Source organism: Halichoerus grypus, chromosome 2 (assembly GCF_964656455.1).
Source record: "Halichoerus grypus chromosome 2, mHalGry1.hap1.1, whole genome shotgun sequence".
Lineage (NCBI taxonomy): Eukaryota > Metazoa > Chordata > Mammalia > Carnivora > Phocidae > Halichoerus > Halichoerus grypus.
Genome location: NC_135713.1, coordinates 206742269 through 206765662, shown reverse-complemented (window position 1 = coordinate 206765662; position 23394 = coordinate 206742269). Strand labels below are relative to the sequence as shown.

General features: G+C 57.2%; 1 protein-coding gene across 2 annotated transcripts in view; it reads left to right on the top strand.

Annotated features, from left to right (window-relative positions):
* Window positions 1-672: 672 nt before the first annotated feature.
* Window positions 673-23394, top strand: part of RBFOX3 (RNA binding fox-1 homolog 3) — a 409848-nt gene continuing 387126 nt past the window's right edge. The window contains exon 1 of one of the 2 annotated variants that reach the window (XM_078066222.1): window positions 673-995. The gene's annotated coding sequence lies outside the window, so the exon portion shown is untranslated. The remainder of the gene's footprint in view (window positions 996-23394) is intronic. The other variant, XM_078066220.1, reaches the window with a different exon arrangement.

The window sequence follows — 23394 nt, the reverse complement described above, 5'->3', positions numbered from 1 at the left end:
TCTGGACAAATGCCCCAGCAGTGACCCTGTGTGGCCCCTTCACTCTCTGTCCAGAGGAAGGCAAGGCACTGAATTCCAGGCCTTAGTAAGGGAGTGGGGGTCTGTGGGCAAAGTGGAAGAGGAGGCAAGGCAATGCAGACCAGTGGCAGAGAAGTGTGGGGGGCATTAACTTCTGCTGCTGGAGTTCCCATTCTGGGGCACCCCAGTGTTGTCCTTTCCAGGCCAGGGCCAGGGAGGTGGAAGGGCAGGGGTCCTCATGGGAGCTGCCTGTCCCCACATCGCCAGGAGGGAGAGAGGGAGGGAGGAGAGGCGGGGCCAGGGCTGGAGGGCGGTGCTCGCGGGGACCCGGGCAGCTCCGGGCTCTGGGGACCCCTGCGCCTCGCCCACTTCTTCCTTGCCGGGGCTCCGCAGGGCTGGCACTGCGGGCCGCCAGGGTGCGTCGCGCCTCCCCGCCCCGCCGCTGTCCCCGGCCGCGCGGCTGCCGGAGCCCCCTCCCTCGCCGCGCGCTGCGCGCTCCGCCCGAGCCGCCGCCACCGCCGCCGCGTGCTCCCGCTGTCTCCTCGCTCCAGCCGAGCGAGCCAGAGGAACCTGGGAGAGGGAGAGAGCGAAAGGGGGAGGAGAGAGAGGCGAGAGGGAGAGAGGAGGGAGGGAGGGAGGGGAAGACAGAGAGAGAGAGAGAGAGACAGACAGAGAGAGGAGGCGGCGGCGAGGGAAGAGCGAGTGTGGAGCGCCGAGCCGCGGGGCTGCTCCGGAGCCGGCGGAGCCTCCTCGGATAGCCGCCCCGGCCCCGGCCCCGGCCCCGGCCCCGGCCCCAGCCGCTCGCGTGGTCGGAGGAGACGCGGCCGCCGCCGCCCGAGCCTGGTCCCGCGCGCCCCTCGCCGCCGGCTCGCCGGTGCCCGCGCGGCTCCGGGACGCCGCTGCCTGCTCGGCGGTCGGGATGCAGCCGGGGCATGGCCGCCGGGCCCCCGTCACCTGCCGCGGGGAGCGCTGAGCCCGTGAGTAGCCTGATCCTTGCCGCCCGCGCATCGCCCTGCGGCGGTCATTACCTTCGCGTTGCACGGACTGGGGGCGGGGGAAGCGCGGCCCGGGGAGGGGCGCTCGAGACCCCACAGAGGGAGGCGGGGCTGCACCGCGCGGCTGGGGACCATCCCGTGGGTGAGGGCGCGCGGGGAGGGGTGGCGCCCTCGGGGTCAGGAGTCTCTGCGCAGGTCTGGGCTCCCCTGGTCCCTCCCGGGCTGGGGTCGGGACACGTGGCCCACCCGGAGGCCGGAGGAACGTTTTGTGAATGGGAAGGCCCCGGGGTCGGGCTCCATGGAGACGCAGGGGAGTCCCGCGCGCTGTGTGGCGGCGGCGGCGGCAGCGGCGGCACAATGCCCGGCTCGGGGAACTCCCTAGCGCGGGGAGGCCGAGGCGCACGGAGATCCCGGCCCGGCGGGGCGCATCCGGGGACGTGGCCGGAGCCCGCGCGGGTGGGAGCAGGGGTTAGCGACCCCGCGGGGTGCAGTGGTCCTCTCTCCCAACACCCAGGCCCCGAGAGCCCTGGCCGAGTCCTTGGGGAGGCTGCTTCACGCGAGGAGTTGAGGACCCAAAGGAGTTGTGGGGAAGAAGGGGCTCCCACGGCTCCCTAAAGAGGGGTCCGCAGCGCCGCGCGCGAGGGTAGGCAAGGTAGGTGGGTGGGGGTGGGTGACGAGCGGCCGCTGGGCCCTCCAGGGGGCGGGCTGGGGGCGCTCCCGGCGGAGTCTCTGAGCGGCGTCAGGGAGGCTCCAGCCCGAACCGAGTCTGCTTCTCCCCAGCCTTGGTCGCCCCCAGGGGCTAGCACAGCCCGGCTGGGAAACCTGGAGCCGGGGCGGCCGGGCACAACCCTGGCCCAAACTTTCTGCCCCGGCGGCCCCTGGGAGGCAGTGGCGCTCGTCCCTTCGGGAGGGCTGTCTCCATCCGCGGCGGCCCGGGCGCGGCACGAGGCCCGAGGTCACATCCTCCCCTAGGTGCGGAGCCTCCCCGGCGTGTCTCCCCGCAGTACCCACGCTGCTGGGAGCCCTTACCCAGTCCGCGTGAGGATGAGGGAGCGGCGCCTGGTGTGGAGGGACGTTGGGACCCTGTCCGTCCCAGAGCGGCCCGGGATCCAGAGTCTCACGTGGGGTGGGGGGTGTTGTTGGGAGTCTGGAACTCCGGCCCCCCGCCAGCGGGCACGGGGACCTCCGGGGTGGGGAGAAACTGCTCCGTGACAGCTTCCCAGCTTTTTGGAGGGACTAGGTTTATTTTTTAATGGTCACTTTTAAAAAGGACTCCCGCAGCGCCGCTTTTCCGAATGCGGGAGAAACAGCCAGCTTTGGAGGCGAAGGATGGGGACTGAGGGATCCATCCCCCAGGCGAGCACCCCCCCCCCCCCAGCTAGAGGTGAAGTCGGAGGTTCGGAGGAGCAGGGTCGCTAAGTTCCTGCTGAAACACCCTCCTCGCTCAGGGACGCCCTGGGCGCGTACCCGGGAGCCCAGGGCACTCAGCACCAAGCAGGTTCCAGGCTAATGGAGTCAGGTCGCTGGTAATGAGGTCTTGTAGTCGGAAGACAGCTTTTGTTTTACTGGGCTGCAAAAAATAAATATATAAATAAAAAATAAATAAAAGTATAAACACCACGGCAGAACCTGCTCATTAAGCGTGCATAGTGGATTTGGGCGGATGTCTTAATTAGGCTGCGTTGTTAATGGGGATATTACACTAATTAAAACCAGACCCTCCAGGTGAGCGAAAATTGTGGAGGGAGAGGGAGAAAAGTTGCAGCGAAAGTGCTGCTCGAAGAAAGCGACATGTGTGCAGGTGGGGGGGGCCCCGTGGGGGCTTCTTGGGGCAGCATCGGGGGTGGGGGGTGCCTTCTGAGCACCAGCAAGGTGCACCCCCTCCCTTCCCGCCTCCACCAGCCAGCGCTGAAGACTGAGGCTGCCACCCCAGTCCCTCCCTGGGGACTAGAGGCCTCCCTGCGTGGGCACGGGCTCCCCGCACACTCCTAGAAGCAATGCTTAACCCCTCGTTCCCCTGCTGGGAGTTTCAGGAAGGGCGACGGTGTGGGCGAGGTGGGAAACCCTGGGGGTTTCGGGAGCAGAGGCAGAATGACACGGGGGCACTCAGGCCAGCCAGTCTGGGCCTGGTGAGGCAGCTGTGTGCGAGGGGGATGGTTTGCCAGTGGCGTATAGGCTGTTTGCCTCCGAGCTGCTGGGGTTTTCTGGCATGAGGTGCCCATTTCCAACAGCGATTCCCTCCCCCATAAAAAGAGGACTTAAATGATTTATCTGATCCACCCTCCAGGGGCCTGGGGCTTAGAGAGACCTTCATCCACCTCCTCTGGGGCCTTGGTCGTCTCAGGACGCTGGGAGAAGCTGGGAATCCAGGAAGTGCCCCCCAGGCCTGGCCTCTCTGGCTGCGTCGGGCCTTCTTTGTGAATGCCCCTCGCCCAGTGCCCTCCAACGGGAGCAGCAGCTGAGCTGGGTGTATTCACTGCCCTTCCGCAGGGGCCAGAGGCCGTGCTGGAGGGAAGGTGGAGGCTGGAGCGGCCCCCTGCCATCTAGGGCACCCCGGGCGTGCAGCCCGGCGGCAGCACCAAGGACAGGGCCAGGGGCCCGCTGCCCGCTCTCCTGCCCTCCCGCCTCTGACATTGTACCGGGGCCACTGGGGGCGCTGCAGGTGCTCGCCCTCACCCTGCTAGGGGGAAGGGGAGGGCTCCTGAGGTGCGCGCAGAGCTAGGGGAGCCCAGGGCCAGTGAAGAGGCAGATTTAGGAAGGAGGCCGGTGGGAGGACTCCTCGGTGCCATTCCAGAGTGGGCCTTCTGTGATGTTCCTGCCATTTAACTTTGAGCATTGCCAATGGCTTGTGGGAGAAATGGAGAGAAATTATGGAGCTTTTTGATATCTGGGTATGTATGAGACATGCATGGCAGCGGCTGGAAAAAATGGTACCCCCAGTCGTGGATCCTTGCCAGCCTGGTATAGCTCAGGCCTGTCTCTCCCTTGCAGACTTCTTCCCGGCCCCCCCTTCAGCCATGGCCCAGAGCTCCTTCATTCTGTGATGTGGACAAGTTGGAGGCGCCTTGCTCTTAAAGGCAGGCACCCGGCTGATTTATCCCCACCTCCTCCTGTACACGCATGCTATTTGGTGCATGCTTGTGGAATCAGCAGTGAAGGAATGTACAAGTGAAGGGAGCTCCTATCCCACCCAGAAGTGTCAGCGGGGTAGGGGGTGGGCGTAGAGGAGCTGGGCAGGGGGAGACGGCTCGGTGAGCCCAACTCCACACAGGGATGGTATTTTCCCGGGGTTGCAGCATGGGGCTCACCTTGTCCAGCCCTTCCTCCGGCCCGGCTGTCTGTGCATCTGTAGTCTGTGGTCAGTTGTCTCTCTCTGCTTATTTATTGCCACATTCCTCCTCGATACTCTGTTATAAAGACAAATGGAACCTGACGCACAGCTGACATTTGGTGAGGAATTTTTTATTCTTAAACAAGTGAAGGGGAAAAACCATCTTGAAACTTTCCCCCCTTGAACAGAGATGCTCCTTCTTGGGCACCTGCCTTTCCCCAAATCTCCTCCTGAGGCAGGCCTTTCCTTCTGCACAACAGACCGGCTTTATGAACACATCCCATTTGCACCTACATCTTTTTGATGAGCTGCAATGTCTCCCCACGTTCTTTTATAAAAGCAGCACGTTATTTTCACAGGTTCATGAAACATTCAGGCAACCGAAACATCTTATTTTCTCCAACCCCTCTGAAGTAGGTTTTTCCCTGAACCATCACTGTCTCTTTTATTTATAACATTCTGGTTCCATCTCCCCCACTTTTCACTGTCTGTCTGTCTGTCTCTCCTGCCCCATCCCCCTTCACATCTTTGTTTTTCCCCCTGTACTTTCTGAGTGGTGTCGGCACTCCATATGTGACTTTCTCCTTGCATTACCTGTGAGAGTTGAGGACAGCTTTCAATTAACAGTTGGATGGTGGTAATAATTGAGTATACAGTGGGGTCTGTTCTTTGGGGGGGGATCTGCAGAAGGATGAGCATCCTCACTTAAATACCTCGTGACAAGGACTGATTTGGCGTATAGGATATATGTTTTAATGTCAGTGCTCTAAGTAAATTACTTTGCTCTAGCAGGTTCTCCAACACATGAGCTGCCACCAAATCATGCCTTAGGAAGGTGGCTTGAGATAACAAAGAACATACAATCTGTTACTTAGTTTGTAAGTGTTTCCCTTAATAAGGGGAGGGGGGAGCTCAGAGTATACAAACTGCATTTTGGAAAGTGTTGCCAGTGTAGGTGGAGCAGAACTGAATGCTCTTCCTCAGGAGCTGGGCCAGCCTCCATGAGGGACAGCCAGCCAGTGGGGGCCTCCGGGCCTAGGAAAGACTGTCAATTTTATTTTAAATTAGGGGCAGAAAGATGTGCTCAACTGTGTGATAGGGACATCTTCCTCTGAATCTCGTCTCCATTCTTCCTGTGTAGCTCAGGGCTGGTTCCTGCTGACCCCACCCGGGAGGTGGGTTGTAACTTGTTAGCATCAACGTCATGTTGTGGGGTGGGGTCTTTAGAGTCTGTGGTGTTCTCTGAGGATCACGAACAAAGCAGTTCTTGTTGTAAAAAAAAAAAAAAAATTTTTTTTTTTTTTTTAAGGTTTAATGTTTAAAGCCAGAGCAAAGTCTCAGCAGAAAAAAAGGAGGGAGAATATGTGTGTTTCTAGCAGAACTTCACCCACTTATTGTTATGGTTAGTGGGTGTACTGAGATCTTCCTCCCAAGGTTCTAGAAGGACGGGGGCATGGGGGAAGCAACCGCACTGTACCTAGCCGTGCCGGGCTGCTTCTGAGATTCACTCCTGCTCATCGGTGCTGTGTGCGCAGGTGTCAGCCAGGTGTCCGCCAGGTGTCTGCTGAATGCTGTGGGGAATGAGCCAACCCTTCTGGTCCGGCATAGCACTGGACCAGGGAACCAGGAGGAACCAGAAGGAGAGGCAGGTGCTCAGGTATGTCTATATTAGCCCTTTTAGAAAACAGTCCCACTTGCAGGTGAGGGAACTGCTTGGGGACGGACACCTGCTGCCAGCCAGACTCTGCACAGTTACATCAGGTTTCTTGTGGGGGGGCCAGACAAGATCATAACTTGTATCTTTTGTACATAAGAGAGGAGAATCCATGTGCCTTTATTTCTCTGAGACATCTTGGTTTCACTTCAAAATTCTCCTTCCACCAAAACAAATAAGCAAAAAGTAACACAACCCCCTCCAAAAGATCCCTTCTTGCAGGGCTTCCAGTACAGTTGTGTGGGCCGTGTACTGCCCAAGCCTGGGGCACAGCTGGAGCTCTACCTGTGAATAGTGGAACACCGTAGCCCTGCTCATCAGTGTCTCCTGGTTTGTGACACCAAATGAGACTGAGGGGTGACGATGACGGGAAAGGTGGCCCACTGGGACCGAGGCCCTTCCCCCACCCCCCTGCAATTTGTGTCTTTGGGCCCCAGGTGACTGGTGATTCCTAGGCTGGGTGTCCTGTCTCAGGATAGTTTTCTTTTAGGCCAGGATAATGAGAGCACAGAGAAGCACACTGCTCTCAGCACTGAAGCCTCTGTGTGTAAAAACGGGAACCCCTGTGAAAGCCAAGGGACGTAGAGTTTACTTGTATTGAAAAGGTGGATGGGTACACCTGGGCATTTAGAGAGGAGCAAACACCTGGGTACATTTGGAAGTAATGTCTCACTAAACGAATAGTTTAAAATCCTTACTGAATATAAACAAGAGGTTTCCCTACTGGATTAAATAGAAAATAACTCCAAGATCTTCTGGAACTTTTCTTCCAAGGATTGGGTACAGGGTGATGCTCCCGGGTCTGTACGTAGGAGCTGCTGGGCACCTTAAAACTCAAGCTCGTGCTGGTGACTTCTCCCCTGCCCCACACTTTTTTTCTTTCCTGTTGGCAGAAGCAAGAGGGGTTCTGCAGCCTCCTGTTTTCAGCAGGAGGTGTGAAGATGATTTTCCAGTAGTTCCCACGGGATGGCCGCACACTCCCCGTGTCCCTGCATCCCGTTACCTCGGGACCCAAGGAGAAAAAGGCAAGTCAGAAAGCGTTGTGTTCTGGCTCCTGTCAGGCTCCCCCAGCGCTTGCTGACTCATCCTCCCAGCCTTGCCTCTCCTGGGGGTCTAGTCTGAATCCTCGGTTAGTCTCCTTGTTAACAGGGGTTCCCTGAGATTGCGCGGCACTGGTGCTCCTCCCGCGGGCTGATGGTAGAAGAACCACCCTTCACCCCCAGGACACACCCACTTAGATACACATTTAAATGCTACGCAACTTCTGAACGAAGCTGTCGATTCATTACCTTGCTGGAGACCTCAGGCCCATTGGGGTAGCAGCGTTGCTGGTCAGTGCCATGCACAGAAGAGGCGAGCGCCTGCCCATGCTGGGGTTGGGGGCGGGAATGCGGACTTCCCCACCCTGGGACTGGTGTGAGCTCGCAAACCCATTTACTCAGCTGGGCAGTAGGGAGGCAGCCGCTTTCAAGGAGCCGGCACTTAGTAGGCACACAGCAGCTGGTGGGGAGTGCCGGCCTTCTCTGGGGCCACCCACCTGCCAGAGGAATGCGCATCTTGTCCGAGTTAAGGTCACGGATGTTGCACTGTCTCCTGTGGCCATAAGGAGATGACATAGTTTCCAATGGTTCCAGGTGCCAAGATGGAAAGGAGTCTGAGCATCTCTCTATAGCATTTCTTATTTGGGTGGCCAGGAGGCGCCCCCAGGAGCAGCCTGGTGGCCCATGTTCTCATGAACAGGCCAGGGAGAGGGACATGAGTCAAGTCCTGGCTATGGGGCTGTGGACCCAGGGATCACCCCCACCAGGGCACTGGGAGAGTGGGGGGCTCTTGCCTGCTCATGCTGTGTTGCCTCAATGGGCCGCCTGTCTGTTCTCATGCTTCTACTCCCTGGAGGGGCGGCAATCTCAAGAACGACAGTTGGAGGGTGCTGCAACTGGGCTTTTGCTTTTGCAGGAGTGGCCTTGGATTCTAAGAATTGGGGGCCCTAGGTCATTGGCAGCTGGGTTTTCCATGAGTGGTGGTGAAAGGAAAAAGAATCTTGACCCCACCCCTGCCACCACCCATCCCAGACTCCTCTGAACCTGTGGATCGTCCCCATAACACTCTTAGACAGAAAGATTCTGTCCCACCTCTGCCTTCAGTAGGGAGATGAGTGATAAACCAAAACATGGTCTTGCAAAAACCATTAGCAATAAACAAAGCGTGTGCATCTTTCTGGAATATTGACTCTTCCTCATTGAAAGGACCACAGTGGTGCCATTAGGCATGGCTGGGGCCTCCACTGTAGGGACAGGTGAGGTGGAACCAGGGCCCAAGGGGCTGCTTACACAGGCTTCTTGTAGACCGGGTATGGAGCTGTGGCTCACCAACTTCCCTGCTGCGCTCCCTGAGCTGCTCATAATGGACTTGATAGTGCTCGCTGCCTGCCTCGTAGGGGTGCCATCCATGGGTACATTAGTCAAGTGTTTTGGAATCTTAGCTGAAAAGAGAAGAGCTGGGGAAATCTAAGGTGAGAATTATTATTTTCAGTGGTGTAATATTATAAGCAGCGCTCATGGACAACCCACGCCATGTCGAGTGTTATGCTGCAAGTCAGCTTGCTGGCTGAAGGGAGGGAGACAGAACCTGGATGATGACCTTTGTTTGCTGGGGAGCCCGTTCCCCTTGTCCTCACCACGAAAGCCCCTCTGCCGGGGTCTGAGACAACTTTCTGGCATGACTACCAGTGAGTACATTTTTCTTTCTCACTGCAGACCTCTCCTAGGACAATTAAGAAGAACGCACATAGAATCCTTCTTCTTTTGACTCTTCCAGCATCCCCTGGCCATGCCTGGGATCTCTCTGCAAGTTTGCCCTTGAGTTGGAAGATACATGTGTGACTCTTTATGTGCATTGGTGATATTGCAACGATGAGCATTTGCTTTCCTGACGTGTCCATCCTAAATGCATAGGTGCTTCCCACCGACTTAGGTTGAAATATCATCTTAAAAGTATAAGTGTCTGTACAGAACAAATGGGTAAGACTGAAACCAGGTCATTAGTAATGGTGTCTGTGTTTACATGTTGAAAACATAGCACGTGGTCTCTGCCCTCCCCACCCCAGGTTATCATGTTATTCTTTCTTGGCTGTGTGTCACCACAGAGACCAAATAAGGAAGAGCCCCCCCGCCCCCATCATAGACACAATGTTTTGTTCAGATCCTAAGAAGAAAACTCATAAGACCAGACTTAGAAAATTTTGGCCCCCGAGGATAATTTTTCAGAAAGTAATGAGCACTAGAAATCAGGGCTATAAAGGAAGTCTTTAGGTAATAATCATAACTGTGATGAGCGGTACCTCGAAATGCATTAATATACACCAACATTACAGAAAAATTAAGTCTGCTGGAAGGGAAGGAGGTGTGCTTTGGGGCCTGAGGCCGGGCCTTCTTTCCCCGTACCATGTCTAGGGCTCTGCACTTGTGGCCTGTCCCCATCTCTTATAGGGAGGCCCCCGTCCCCCCAGCTGGCCTTCAGGTGCACACATAGTGCGGATGGGATGGAGAAATACTATTTCCTCCCCAGTGGGTTCCTTTCGGGGCTGTGCTGTTTTCCAGCAAGGCGAGGGAATGCTGAGACTTCCCCAGGGTCTGGCCCCACGTGATCAGAGTCAGGCTGCTCTAGAGCTAGGGCCGGAGGGCGAGGCCCGGGGCACCCGCATGCACATTGCACCTCGAGGCTGCAGTGGTGAGTCTTCTGCAGTGCCCCGCCCCCGTTAACAGCCAGAGCACGCGGCCACATGTGCTCTCCTGCCCATCCCTCTCTCCCCCTCCCTGACCCCATAGCCTCTTTCTCTTTCTCCTGCCCCCCCTTCCCGGTTCCCCCCCTTCACCTTCAAAGCCAGCAGACTTCTCTAGCGGGATGCAGGCGAGGGTCTGGCAATGGCAGGTCAAGCAGCGCTGAGCTCAGAGCAGCCGTGAGGAAAGATTTACGGTTCCTCCCTGCCCTGCTGGATGGACAATTAAAGCCATGCACGGCTGGAGGAGAGCGGTGTCGTTAAGAGTCAGGATGGTCAGAATAAATCAGTCACCTCCACTTAGCTGGCTGAACTGGGCTGCTTCCCGGGGCCTTTATGGTGGGACCCCCCCTTGGGTGTAGGTTTGAAGGCTTCAGGATGGACTGTTGAGGATCTGACATACCCTGAGCACCAAAGGAATTGGGGCCTGAAGACCCCAGGGTTCTCCTCGCATATGGGGGATGTGCTTTTGGCCTTAGGGGCAAATTCTGGATAACGCATATGCAGGGTGTTTGTCTCCTTAGCACCTGGCACCTGCCAGAGCCACAGACTAGAATGTTTGTGGGTCAGAATAGTGGACCCCAATTGAACAGTAGAGTGTATGTGGACAAGCATGTGACACACGTGTGTGTGTATGGAGGTGGGTGCACATGCATGGCACAAGCGTGTATGGATGTGGGTGCATGTGTGTGCACATGCGTGGCACACGTGTGTATGGATGTGGGTGTGTGTGCGCACATGTGCATTGTATGTGCTCACCTCTTGGGCCCTGGCAGGTCCCACCTGTGTCTGGGCACCAGCCAAGCCCTGCAGCCGTCCTTCTTCGTTTGTTCTGTTGTCTTATTTCAGCGCCTTCAAGACTCTGGCAGTTTCCTCAAGGAAACTTTGTCTTTGTGGAAATGAGATGCCAAGGGCTGCTCGGCCCTCCTACTGGCTAATTGATGATATGATCCCGCGTGGGAGTCCTGTCGTTCCTAGAAACGCTCTGTATTTCCTGCTTTCCCCACCTCCCTGCCCGCCCTCTCCCACCTGCCCACTGGGGTCTGATCTCCGTGACGGTGCTGGAGCCGCTCCACGTGAGGCGCGGGCTGTGGCATTAGTGGGTATTCAGCCAGCCAGCACGCCAGGCCTTTCATTAACTTGGATACTACAATTATGTGCACAGAAACGCTCAAAGGGCCATTTAGGACTTTTCTGCCTTTAAAAAAATCATTCCTTTCTTCACAGCCGTGTGCCCAGCCCGTTGGCACCACAGCTGGGGCGCGGAGCCTCGCAATGGCCGTCAAGAGCTCTCCAGCGCGCCCGTCTTCCGTGTGTAATAAACAACGCGCAAGCTACAGCCAGTGCCGTGGGCGGGGCTCCGGCATTGTTCCGCGCGGAGGTGCTCTGCACACAGTCAAGGCAGCGTGCCTGGTGGGGCGCGCTGCCTCCCGCCGTGACTTACCGTGCTGGCACAGGCCCGCGAGCGGGCCGCTGCACCAGGGGAGGTGTGCGTGCGGGTGTGCACGCCCCATCCACACGTGAGGCCGTCCCTGGCATCGAGAGCCTGCTTGGCTTTTTCGGGAAGGGCCGGTGCCCGGAGTAGTGCTCCCACGGAGGCAACGGGGCCCTTTGAGGGTCCCTGGCATCTCTGAGTGTGGGCAGGGATGGGGTTTTGTGGGGGAATGGAGGTCACGCACAGGCATGCTGGCCCTCTGTGCATGCGTGTGTGTGTGTGCGGGTGATTGTGTGTGGGGACTGGGCTCTGGCAGGGGGTCTCCCCACTTTGGAAGATGTGTGAGAGGTGTCCTGAAACCTGAGTGGGACCCGAGGGAACTGGATTGCTAGTCTCCAGACTTTTGGGGAGGGGGCAGGTGCTGAGCGGGCCACTGGACCCACATGGGAGGCGTGCTGGCTCAAGGTCACCCCGTGGAGAACACCCCGCCCCGAGGACAGAACCCAGACTTGTGACAGTGGTGCTCAGACGTGACACGTGCTTTCCCCCTCACAAGGTAATTAAACGTCTGGAGGCAGCTGCTGCCTTGGACGCTTACCCAAAACACTCAGAAAAGTGTTATTCAGGGACCTTGTTATCTTAAAGAAGAAGGAGAGAACCCAACCCACCCAAGCACCAAATAACAACCAACAGCTCACAAACTTATTTTTTTTTTTTAACTTCCCCAAAGTTGCCATGGTTACCTGCATGCGTGGTTCCCAGGTCTCTAAGTAGATCGGCTTGGAGCAGGCATTAAACCCTCTGTGCTGGGCCTGGTGGTGTGTTCACCCATCTGAAGAGCCTGTTTGTGCCCCAGTATGGAGGGAGGGAAGGGGCTGGGATACTATAGAGATTTTCCAAGACCACAGAATGTGATATTCTAATGTAGTGCTTCTGAGCGACTGGAGACAGAATTTGTCTCCCACGCTAAAATAATTATAGCTAGGAGAACAGAGAATACATCATTCTAGGTCCTTAACAGCGAGGACTGTGTGTGTGTGTGTGTGTGTGTGTGTGTGTGTGTGTGCGTGTGCACACACACGTGTGCTTCAGCCCCTGCACAGGCTCTGGTTCCTTTGGGGAGCACACACGTGTGCCTGGCCATGCGTGTAAGGGCAGCCAAAACCCCAAGCATCCGGCACCTGTTGCCTGCCTAACGCAAGCCCAGACCATGCTGTTGGATGGTGAATTTCTGCAGGGGATTTTTTTGGAGAACCAATAGGGAAGGTGGGAAGAGGGTGGATCAGGGTGGGAGAAAGAAGCCAGACCCAGATTCCTCTGGCCAGACTCCCGTCTACCCCTGCGAGAACAGGGCCCTCACAATGGATAGAGGCCCTATCCTGCTATCTGCCGGCTCAGCTTGTGTGTCCAAAACACCAGCAAAAAAGGGAAGGGACCGGGCTGTGGGTGAGCTGTTCGCCCTGACGCCGTGCACTGTGGGGTCTGGATGCTCTTCCCCCATGGGACGGAGAGAATGGCCAGCTACTGTGTGTCGGGGGCCCTGAGGCCCCGGCGACTTGCGGGGCATCTGCTCCTGCTGGCGTGTTCTCCCAGGAGGGCAAGAGGCAGCGGGGGTCGTGTGGGGGCACTCAGCAATCAGTAGTGGATGCAGGGGCTGACATTGGGCAGTAAATTCTGGGTGTTGGGGGCCGTGGTGACAGATGACCGCACAGCTCAGGGTCAGCACCGGGGACCTCAGAGGGCTTGTTTTCAGCCAGGTCTCCAGTTTCCTTCCCTTCAGTCCGGCAGAGAGCAGAAAATGCTGTGCAGCTGCCCGGGAGGGCCACGCCTCTCTCCCCTTGCACGGTGGTCCTTGCTCACGCCACTGGCAGCCTGAGCCCCTTGGGCATGGCTGGGCTGGCGTGGCCTCTCACGGAAGCCGATCCCCCACTTTGTGCCAGGCTTGCTCTTCCACGGATGAGAGGCAGTCTGACTGCCATGAGCCCTGGTTTAAGGGGGCTGAGTGAGTCCAGGAGCCCTGGGGTCTCTTCATGAAGTGCTTACATACACATGGCTGGCAGTGGGGTGCTGAGGCCAGGGGTGACCCCCATTTCTCCTGGAGAATCCTAGGAGCTGCTTGGCTGGTCAGGTAGACGGTGAAGGCAGATGAGGAGCTTCTGGATTCTTCCACGAGCCGGGGTCAGAGCTACCTCTGTGGCTGTGTCCAAGGTGGCTGGGCATGTGGAATGCTCTCATACTTTCACACAGAGGACACGAAGAGCCATCCTCAGAGCTGCTCCTCATGGCTCCCTCTGTCCCTGTCTTCATGGCACTTCTCTGGGAGTTGTAATTGGCACTGATGAAGAAGAATGAGAAATGACAGATCCCAGTAGGTGTTTGCACATCTGTCTCCCACATTAGATCGTAAATGCTTCGAAGGCAGGGACCCTGTTTTCCGCAAAGCGCACAGGATGGTTATCTACTCACGGTAGGTTCTCAATCAGTATTTGTGGGCGTTCTGACAGCTGGGTGGGGTGGGCCGTGTGCCCTGTGAGCCCTGCATCCTGGCTGGGCCGGCTGGCGAGCGGCCCGTGTGCGTTTCTGCGCCCCATTCTTTCTGTTGCTAACAGCCGCGCGGAGTCTCGCTGGTGTGGGAGGGCATGCAGGAGGCCTGGGCCGCCTTCCGGCCGTGCTGTGGGCACACTGTGTGCCCTGGGGCTGGGGGTGGGGGTGGGGGCTGCTGCCGGAGGGCCCTGCTGATCTGTAGGAAAGCTACTGAGGTTCCTGGCCTGGAGAGGAAATGGGCCCTGGTTCTGGCCCTGCGGTTGGCAAGAGTGAGGCGGTGCCCTGCGGGTTTGGTTGGGCTGTGCATCCAGCCATATCAGCTTCCTTCCCTTCAGTGGGGAGCGAACCTTGGACTGCGTGCCCCTTCCTCCCCGGAACCAGGGTCGGCTGCCAAAGAGAACAGAGTGCCTCTAGAAGGGGGGTTCTCAGATGTGCCTTTGAGCTGCTCCTCTTTGCTGGGCTTGGAGTGAGGAGTGGATGTAGGGGAGGGAAAATTCCTAGGAAGGTGCTGGACTGTTCTAGAAGGTGGCAGGCTGTTCTGGAAGGCAGCCCATCACTCCTCTAGGTGCATGACCCTGGGGCTGGCTGTGTCCTTTGGAGGGCAATGTCGTCATCCACAGGGGTGTCAGCTCGTGATTATTGATGCTAATGGAAAACAGAAGTGACATGGATAATTCAAGATGGCAGACGAATCAATATTATTTATATTTAGCTTGTGAATATGCTGCATATTTCTGTGCTGGCAGATTGGTCTTCACAATTATATTTTGCGGAATCCAAGAATCTGTTGTCCACGGGCCAAGGGCTGCCACCTTGCTCCCCCTAGGAGGGTTGTTGGAACCCATGAGGACCCCGCGTGACTTGGCGGCCGGCACGGAGGGACGTGCCAGCCCATCCCGCCCAGCGTCACCCTCCCCGCCGCACGGTGGGCACGCCCGCCTCTCCCAGGCCGCCCACTGCTAAGAAGCCCCTGCAGAAGGGGATGGTCTGAGTAGACGGCGGGTTTTGTGCTGATGCTTTAGACGCATGGAAGGGTGTATCCACCATCTGTCATGACAGCGATGGTGAACAGTCCGTGTAACGTGAATATATGCACATGCCCTGTCCTTGTCTTGTCCACGCTCTTGCTGGGTGAGGGGCTGGGGCTCCGGGGTGGGAGGCTCAGTTAGGGGGGTAGGCCCCTGTGTGGCTGGAGGGGCTGCTCTGGGAGCCCACGCCCCTGTGCCCTGGGCCGTGCAGAACATCCCGCACCATCCGTGGGGCCCGGAAGGCTGCACCTCGGCCTGGGCACCGCTGCTCTTTGGCACCAAAGTTTAAAAAAAGACCTTTGATTGCGAAGGTGCCTCACATTAGACGTCGTATTGATTTAAATTTTATATTTAAACCGTTGGCTGTGCTCCTACTGCCCTCCCAGAAGAGCGCTGTGGGGTCACACGGGCTCAGGGACAGGAGCAGGGGCTGAGAGGCTTCCCACCGCTCGGGGGCCCCATGGCCACAGGCCTGGGATGGTCTCTGTTCGCTGCGCTCGTCTGGGGTCCTGGGGTGCCCCACAGGAATGACTGGTTCCCCAAGTTGACGTGCGGGGAAAGGACAGGCCTTTGAGAGGGACTGGTTGACAACGAGGAAAAGAAGCTTCCAGAGAACCTCTTGGGATCTTGAGAACAGACAACAGTTTCATTCTCTGTCCTTCGGCGGGCCCCGGGGCCCCTCCACGTGCAGAACCTTCTAGAATGAAGGCCTTGTTCCTGGACGCACCCTCAGTCTCAGAAAGCCCCTCACGGGTTTTAGGAGCATTCTGGCACACCTCAGCCTTGCACTCTTGGATTCCTTCCACTTCCAGCGACAAGCAGTGGGGGAAGGGGGCACAGCCTCTCCCCTCTCTGGCACATAGTAGGTGCTTCATAAACATTGCTGTCCTTTTGTCCTGAGAACGCAGGTAGAAATCAGCTTCATGATCCTCAGCTGCATCTCCCACCGTAGCCCCAAACCTTGAAAACCTGCTCTCTCAGGAAGGGGTGAGGCCAGGAGGAGGGATAGTTTGATGGACGGGTTCCCAGGTGTCCAGACCCGCCTGTGTGCCTCTCCTCTGAGTGGGCTTGGTTTCTGTCCTAGAGCCTGCTGGTGCTGTTCTTCTGTTTCCTCTGCTGGCCCTCAGGACCGGAGCAGCCTGGCGAGAGAACGCATACTGGGCCAGAGCAGATGACCGTCTGTCCAGGGCGGAGGCTGGACGCGTGCCTGGCGTGGCCGGCAGGTCCCCTTGCTGCCCCTTCCTCCTCTTGTCATTTACAAATCAAGACGCAAAACTAAAACGCATGCTGGTAGGAGACACAGTCGTATCATAGAGTTATCTAAAGCGGTCAGGCCACCCTGGTTCCCAGAAATGAGATTATTTCAGAATTCCATCAAATTAAGGGAGGATTCCTCTCCAATTCTGTCTCCCTGCCCCTTCGTCTTTCTGTCCCTCTCCCCCCCCACCCCTCCCGGCCGATGGAAGATTTTCTGGCGGTGTCAAGGAAATGTGACCTGGTTCTGTAATAAAGAGGAGGCTTATTAGAATTAAGGCCTAACAGCGTTAAAAAGCAATCTTTGCAAGATTGAGGCCACAGGGGAATTGTAAATTCTCAGCAAAGACCTCATTGAAGGATTGGAATAAAAACGACATGCGTGTGCGGGCGTGCACACATGAAGGGATCCTCAAAAAACAAAAGAAGTTTAGTTAAAAAAAAAAGAGCAAAGCAGGAGGGGGAAGGAAGTGGGGGCAGCTGGGGAAGGATGGGGGGGACTCTGTCCCTGGTCTGGCGTGGGGATCTCCTGGGTAGACTGAGGGGCCGGGGTCCCTCCTCGCTCTGCCAGGCTCCGCAGTTACGCTTCCTGTCTGGTTGTTGGTGCTGCTCAGCACGCGGTGGTCTGGGGGCTGCTTGGGCAGGTTTGCGGGGGACGTGGGAGCAGGGGTGCAGGGCGGTGGGGTGTACCTGGCTCCTTCTGGGCAGGGAGGTGGGGAGGGGCAGAGAACAGGGCCTTGGGATTAAGCCCAAGGTGATCCTGCTAGTGGAGGAGAAGGTTCTGGATATGCTGGGGTGCACCTGCCTGGTGTTGTAGTCCTTGGGGCGGCGGTGACAGCACACCACAGACTGGGGGACTTACAGACAACGCACCCTGACTTCTCACAGCTGTGGGGGTCGGAGTCCAGGATCACGTTGCCAGCAGATCCGGAGTCTGGAGAGGACCTCCTGGTTCATAGATGGGCTGTCTCGGGGGTCCCTTTTATAAGGGCACTAACCCCATTCACCAGGGCTCTGCCTTTGTACCTACTCACCTCCCCAAAGCCCCACCTCCTAACACTGTCACATTGAAGGTTGGGTTTCAACATACGAATTTGATGGTAGGGGGACACACACACTTATCAGTCGGTCCTGCAGTGACCAGTCTCATGGTGGGGTACTTGACAAGCTGGCCCTCAGGGGACAGGCTGGGGGCCAAGGGTGGGTGGAGGTCACATGTGTTCCCGGAACTAGACAACCACCTCGTTTGGGCCTCCTGGGACCGCCTCGGGAAAGCGTGTGCGCGGAGACCTCTGGGCTCAGCTCTCATTGGCCATGGCTGCTCAGCTCCCCTGCGTGCTGGCGGCTCCTGGTCAACCAGCCTGGCTTCTCTGCCCCCGAGCTCTGTCTGGAGGGAGGGGGCTCGCTTAGACGCTAACGGAGCAGCTGAGGTGTGGGGACTTAATGCGCTCAGGCAGCCCTCCACCATGGGGGACAGGTTGGGGGGAAATGCCGCCCCCACCCCAGCCTCTCCACCGTCCCGGAGGGTCCCCGATGGATGGAGCCCCAGTCGCCCAGAGGGCGAACAGTTCATTAACACTACATAAATAGGCACACACACACCGTTCTTCCGTCCCCATCTCAGGCTCCTGATCCTTTGCTCTGGCTTCCCGGGATCACTCCCAAACCCTGTCCCAGGCTGTATTTCAGAACACGCTACTGCTGAGGCCTGAATTCAGGAGCGGGACGGAGCGGGACGGGGGCTTTCATCACTTGGGGCTGTGCCTGGCAGACAGTAGGTGCTCAATAATGTCTGTGGACTGATGAGTCTGGACCCAGGTGTCCTTGCCTCTCTGATGGGCGGAGCCTCGCTGGGAGCTCTTCCTTTGGGTGCCAGGACTGGTCATGGGGAATGGCATCCCTCCCCCCCCCATCCCTAAGAATTCTAGAAGACAAAGTGTTGTGACCAATACTCGGAGTTGGAAGAAAAACAAAGCCTCTGGAGCGGGTGGGCTCATTCCAGCAGGGACTCCCAAAGCCGTGGCCCCTGGCTTCCCTGCCCCCATGATGGACATACCTCCATGGCTGCCGGCCACTGGGACCCAGGGCAGATGTCTCTCTTGGGCGCACCCCTCATGGCAGGACTTCATCCCCAGCCCTGGATCCTTGTCCTGGGACAGCAAAGTGGGGAGATGGGGACAACCAGGCCTGCGTGATGCCACTGTGTACTGAAAATTCACCTGGTGGAAGGGACCCCTCCTTCCAGGAGCCCAGCAGTGCCTTTGGAAGTGGTTTGTCTTCAGAAGCTGGCCAAGACCTACTTTGTGCCCCTGGGAGGTAGGACCCCTGGGATTTCTGGCAAGTTGGCCCCAGTCTTGAGTGCCTCTGCTCGTAAGAGGTTCATTGGAGATTTCTGTGAGGTTTGGGGTAGGGTCTGTGCTAGTCCTCTTCTGTGACAAGGGTCACGGCAAGAACCTCTCTCCCAAGGCTGAGTGGGTGTCCCTGTGTCCGCCATTCCCTTCTGGTGAGCAGGGGCCATCTGGACACCAGGGAACAGAGATGGGGCACCAGGTGAAGCAGGTGCCAGGGGCCATTACCTGCTTCGCTGTGAGTGCTGTGTGCCCAAAGTGACTTTCATTGGTATCCTTGACCTTCACCTTTCTTTCCTGGAGGAGCCGGCTCCATCCTCGTGGCTGGGTGACCTGCCTTCGGCCAACGTTCTAGCCCCAAAGGGCCACCAGGGAAGGCAGTTTGCATTTCAGGCCATTACAAAAAATATCTGAGGGGGTTGGGAAGGAAGTAACAGTCCCAAACTTGGCAACAAATTGATGGCAATTTTTGGAAGCTTATCTGTGTGAAGAATGCTCTGCAGGAATATTCATTTGCCTCTTAAACAAAGGGCAATTATGTGCAATCCTGTGCTTTTGTGGGCTTCCCAAGAAGGACTCACTGGAGTCTCCTTTACAGTCTGAGTGTGTGGCTGTCCCCACCCGGGCCTGTCACCTGGGGTCCTTGTCCCGGTCAGGGATCAGGACAGTAAATGAGGGGTGTGTGTGCTGGGGGCAGGGCAGGGGGAGGGGAACTAGATGGGGGGGCAGGTTGGGGCAAATGGAGGGGAAGAGGAAGCAGCCCCAGATGCAGGGGTTTCTCTCTGGGGGTCCCACAGCCCCGGGGGCTGCTGCGCCCCCCACCCAGCTGTCAGGAAATGCACAGGGAGGGGCTGCTTGGCTAGGGGTCGAGGGCGCTTTCCCTGTGACCCTCCTTCTCCTTCCTTTCTTGTTTTGTTTTCAGTCTGAGGACTTCATTTTCCAAAAGCTGTCATTTTACATAAACCTCTCAACCGAGGCACATCCATTCTCACTGCCAAAATCTCCATATCAAACACTGGCATCCACCATGGAACTGACAGCCCTCCCCACCCAGCGGCGCTGGGGCCTTAGGCCCGGAGAGGTAGACACCCACGTGTGTGCGGGGTTATGCAGGGACTGAGCAGGGTGCCCTATTGCCGGCAGCCCGTCCCATCCCCACTGCTTCCTTGGGCCCCTTGTGGGGGATCTCCGGCTCCGACAGCTCCCAGGGCAGGGCACAGGAGCCGGCGGGGAGGGACGAATCGTGTCCCCTGAAAAAGCTGTGTTCTAATCCTCAGGACCTCAGAATGTGGAGGAGAAATTCCAATTTCTTTGGAATTAGGGTCTTTACAGGGATGAAGTTAAAATGAGGTCATTAGGGTGAGCCCTTGATCTGGTATGACTGGTGTCCTCGTCAAAGGGGACATTTGGACTAGACATGCACACGGGGAAGCTGACGTGAGGGCACGGGAGGGGAGGGACGCAGGGGGGTTGCAGCACACCAGGCCGGGAGAGAGGCTGGGACAGCACCTCCCTCAGAGCCTCAGAGGGCACCAGCGTGCTGCGAACATGGCCCTGCTGCTCCAGATGGTGAGGGAGGAGACTCCTGGTGTTGTTAGCCCCGTACTGGTGCTACTTTGTTAGGGCCGCCCCAGGACCCTCACACAGCCAGCCTGGGAGCCACCAAGCTCAGGACTGGGTTTCGGGGCAGAGTCCTTGGCGGGCCCTTCACTTCTGGGGAAATGAGCAGCAATGGTGGGGGTGGGGGTGGGGCAGAGCCTGCAGATTCCTTCCTAATTCTAATTCGGGGGGCAGTTGATAAACCCATTACTTATTTTCCTGACTGGGAAGGCCCGGTGCTTGTCACTCAGAGCGGCCTGAGGGTTCTACACTGAGCCTGCCCTCCGGAAGCCTTCAGTTGGATGGCAGGGTGAAGCCCCGGGGGTCTTCTTGTAGTGAGTGTTCCCGGGGAGTAAAAGACCAGTTGCTGAGGGGAAGAGAACACACATGAGGAAGTGCCCGCTGGGGGCCTGGCCCACGTTAAGGCTCACGGGTGCTTGTTTATACACATTACTGTGGGCTCAAGAGCCAGATCCGGACACCTTCCCCACAGCCCCGCCCCCTGGGAACTTCTCCGTGGGCTTTAAGACCCAGCTCAGATGTCCTTCTTCCTGACGCAGTCCTGCCCTGGTTCCTCCAGGGGCTCCTTCCTCTGTTCTCCCACAGCCTCTCCCCTTCCTCCAAGGGGGTCCTGTGATTTCCTGGCAACATAGCCTATTCTTCCTCTGGGGGCTCAGAGCCTCTTCTCTACAGCCACACTTCTCAAGGTGTGGTCCCTGGACCCCCTGCATCTGAAACAACGTGTGTCTTGAAAAATGCAGGTTCCCAGGCCAGACTCCACCCTTGGCCAACAGAGTCCGAGGTCGCCAGCTGCCAAGGAGGTCCTGAAGCAGAGCTGAGCCTGGAGGGCGGGGTGGGGGGCTCCCAGGCAGGCTGTTACACCTGGCCAGTGCTGCTGGAAGAGGCTCTCGGGCTGGCCCTCTGATGGGTGACTTTTGCAGTCCTGGGCCGGGGTGGGGGGGAACCTGGCCGGACGGCCCTGCAGGTTGGTGGATGATGCTTGTATGCTCCTGGTCATGACACTGCAGTGACAACCCCTTCCCTGCCCCGATCAGAAGGATTGGCCCATTAATGCGGCCAGTAGATCAGATGGCCCCACGTTAGGATTAAAAAAGCAGAACCCCTATCATTGCCTCTTGCAAAGAACAGCAGGGTAGAGGTCTTGGGAACCGGCTGTCACTGCCATGCCACGTGGCGTCACGCACCTCTGGCCCTGCACCCCTCACAAGGATGCTCTGAGGACCACAGATGACCATGTGTGTGGGCAGGGGCACCGTACAGTGACTCATGATGTTAGCACTGTGCCCTTCTCCTCATTCTCGGGGCTGGCGGGGGGGAGGTCCTGGGGAATCTGTGCACCGAAGGGTGGGCGTTTTGGGTCTCTGTTTTCTGTCATTCTGCCTTGCCCGCACCTGCCACAGAATTTTTGGGTCTGGCCAGTTGTTGAGTCGATTTCAAACGGCCTTGCCAGGACCAGCTTCTTCATCTGCAGCAGCAAAAGGAAAAAAAAATTTTTTTAACCTCCAGCATGGAATTTTCCCAGTTATTTTAAATAAGTTTCACTTATTTGTGCTTGGCATTCAGATAAGAATTACCAGCCTCGCACAGATGCAAATTCAGAGTCATAAAAGGAATATTGACAGCAATTGCAACCACATCACCATCTCTTATGCGATCAAATGCCCTGGCTGCCGTCAGAGCAAAATGGAACATTTGAAAAGCTGCAAGAGAATACACTCTCCAACAAACAAAACAAGCCTCTCTGGAGAAACCCAGGACAAGATGCTTCTGAGAACTCTGCAGGGGCCATCCAAGTGGCTCCTTCCATTTCTGATGGAAAATGCATGAAAAGAAAAATTTAAACCAAAGATCTCACCAAGTAAATCAATTCTAAACCCTACCAGAGTGGATTTAGCTGCAGGTCTCTGTTGGGTTTTATCCACTACGCAGAAGCGGGATGAAGGCGTGGGGCATCCTCATGCCTTTAGGGGGAAGTGTGTATTAGTTAGCTACTGTTGCGTGACAAACAAGTCCCCAAACTCAGCAGCATGAAACAGTGGTTGTTTTTTCTTGCTCGTGAGTTTGTGGGTCAGCCAAGCACTTGTGCTGATCTTGGTCGGGCTTACTCGTGCATCTCTGGTCAGCTGGTGGGTGGGCAGGAGGCCGGGGGGACTGACGACTGGGTTCTACTTCATGTGGGTTTTCATCCTCCAGAAGGCTAGGCAGAAAATGGAAGCGAGCATAGCCCGGGAAGGCCCAGGCTCGGAGCTGGCACACCACCATTTCCCAGGTGTCTTTCGGCCCAAGTGTCAGGAGGCCAGCCCTGATTCTGGGGGTGAGGAGATAGACCCCGCCTCCTTGTGGGAGGGGCTAAAAGGTCCCATTGCAAAGGGGGTGTTTACATGGAGGTGTGAGCAGTCGGGCACTTTTGCCATCAGTCTACGTCCGATGGAATATGGGTGCTGGGAATCAGCCCCGTCTTGAAGGGATGGCCTGGCTGATGGGAAGGCTGGTCTGCAGGCTTTTGGATTTGGCCATGGGGGGTCGGCACTGCTGAGACACACGGACATTCAGGGTGGAGGATTGTGTCCTAGCTCCCAGCTCAGCCCTCCACTGAACTGCCCTAACATCAGCTCTCCCTTCTCAGGGCCCACTGCCCTCAGCCGTCCACACCGCACTCACTTCCTGGGCTTGTCCTCTCTACTAGCCCTGTACTGTTTGGGGTTCCTTGTGCCCTGACCCCCGCCCCGTGCTGTCCCTGCTCTGGGATCGCGAACGTGCCAGATCGTCAGCCACCACACCACGTAGTCCTCTTCTGCATTACATCTGAATGCCTGGGCCTTTTCCTGCACCCTGTTCAGACTCGACAGGTCCAAACAGGTAGGCCTCCCCCCAGATCTGGTCCTCTCCATTTCCAAGGATGGCAGCTTTGTCCCCCCTCCCCATTTGTGCAGGCCAGCGGCCCGCAACTTACCCAGCATCTCTCTGTCTCTCTGGTTCTGTTTGCTTCTCCCTTTTCCCACAGACACAGCCTTCTCTAGCCTCGACTGTGTCCATCGCTTCCCACCTGCCTGACAGGCTTTGGCTGCAGAGTGGGAAGTGAATTGGGGGTGGGGTGGGCAGAGCATCTTTGAAAAATGCAAATCTGATCATACTGATTCATGGCTTAAATGCTTTAATGGCTTCCCACTGTTCGCGGGATAAAGATGAAAATCCTTAGCAGCCACTCCTTGAGCCTCCCTTCCTCCTGGTCTTGTAGTTCCTCAGAAAGGCTGCACTCTTTGGTGCCTCAGGGCCTTTGCACAGACGGTTCCCTCTGCTTGGAGTGCTCACCTTCCTCTCCCCCTTTA